Source organism: Protobothrops mucrosquamatus, unplaced genomic scaffold (assembly GCF_001527695.2).
Source record: "Protobothrops mucrosquamatus isolate PMUCROS unplaced genomic scaffold, P.Mucros_1.0 scaffold3574, whole genome shotgun sequence".
Classification (NCBI taxonomy): Eukaryota; Metazoa; Chordata; class Lepidosauria; order Squamata; family Viperidae; genus Protobothrops; species Protobothrops mucrosquamatus.
In genome coordinates, this window is record NW_015389539.1 from 14,595 (window position 1) to 16,370 (window position 1,776).

General features: G+C 44.9%; 1 protein-coding gene across 1 annotated transcript in view; it reads right to left on the reverse strand.

The window, feature by feature from the left end:
* The window catches only part of BRIP1 (BRCA1 interacting protein C-terminal helicase 1), a 97,606-nt gene that overhangs the window by 3,299 nt on the left and 92,531 nt on the right, over positions 1–1,776 (reverse strand). The gene's annotated exons all lie outside the window — the stretch shown is intronic.

A 1,776-nucleotide genomic window follows, 5' to 3' on the forward strand; every position in this document is an offset into this window, starting at 1 on the left:
AGGAAGGAAGGAAGGAAGGAAGGAAGGAAGGAAGGAAGGAAGGAAGGAAGGAAGGAAGGAAAAAGGAGGGAGATGGAAGGGAGGGAGGGAGGAAGCAAGGAAGGAAGGAAGGAAGGAAAAAGGAGGGCAATGGAAGGGAGGAAGGAAGGAAGCTTACAACATTAAAAATGTTAATGTTGTAAAGGAATTCCACCCTGTGCCCAGCTTTGCATCAACATTACACACAGCTTGTTCTTCTGTATGAGCAAAACCAACCAGCCCCGTTGATGGCTTTCCATCCTCCGGAACTTAACCCCTGTCTTTGTAGACGGTGACTAGTTTTCAAGCAAGCAGATTGACATGCCGTAATAGAACCTCCTGCCTTCAGTGTATACACAACTAAGTATGGGGAGGAACTGCTGTGGAACATCTTGTTAAGATGGGTTTAATCCCTTCTTTCCACTTGGGAACAAAGGGAGCCCTGTGGGTGGCCCAACACATCCCTGCAGGCCCAGGGCTTGTTTTTTGGGGGACTTTCTTTACAGTTGGCAGCTCTTTGCTCTCCGCCAGCTCAGGACGATGCTTCAGAATCCAATGGGTATTTTCCTGGGATTGCAGTGCAGCTACAGAAGGCGGCTGTACAATCCCAGGAATAGACCCGGCTACTTTAAAGAGTTGCAGAGGGGCCATGTGAATGCCTTCACAGGCTTCAAAGCACCTTCCTGCCCCTAAATCTGCCCAGCCAAGCTCAGGTGATGGGACTCTCCTGAAAAACAAAATAAACTCTTCCTTCCTTCCATCCACACTTATTTTTCTTCCTTCCGTCCTTATTTTCCTTCCTTCCTTCCTTCTTCTTCCTTCTATCCGTATTTTTCTTTTCTTCCTTCCTTCTTCTTCCTTCCGCCCATATTTCCCTTTCCTTCCTTCCTTCCTTCCTTCCTTCCTTCCTTCCATCCTCCACCTCTCTAGTCTCCTGCCTTCCATCCTCATTTTTTCTTTCCTTCCCTCCTTCTTTCTTCAATTTCCTTCTTTCCCTCTACCCATCCTTGGTTCGTTCGTTCCAACTTCCTCCCTCCCTCCCCCTTGAACTTACCAACTCACTCATCCACTGATTCCTTCCTTCCTTCCTTCCTTCCTTCCTTCCTTCCTTCCTTCCTTCCTTCCTTCCTTCCTACCTACCTACCTACCTACCTATCTACTACGTTGACAAAATCATCTCGTGAAATTCCCGTTTTCTTGCGGGAGTCCTTAAATCGCAGGTATCAAAACTCGCCGCGTCCCATGACGTATCGCGACTTTTTTCTCGCATTGCAGGACACCTCTGCCTTAAATGATTTCTGACAAGGAGATTTCAGACAAAAAAAAAAAAAGTTTCCAAAACCGCTGTACCCAAAAAAAACAAAAAACTGCATGAGATGACAAGATTGCCCAAGACCTCCGATGTGAGACTCCTGCAATCTTATGAGACTTGACCACCTCAAACGGTTTTAGCCACATTTTAAAAAATTTGCTTTTCAGATCCAGGGTTCCTGATGGATGGCTTGGGATGAAAAAAACAGCTCCTAGTATCCTTTGGACGCTGGTCATTTTATTTTTATTTTATTTTATTTGTTTAAATTTTTATCCCGCCCTTCTCCTTACGGACTCAGGGCGGCTGACAGCCTAGTAAAACAGATACAAAGATAAAAACACCCACTTTAAAACCTAATTAAAATGAAATATTTGATGTGGCCTATGTCAATTTAAAATTATTCTTAAAACCCCACTAAAAATTCCCCTAGGCCAATCCCGCTTGTT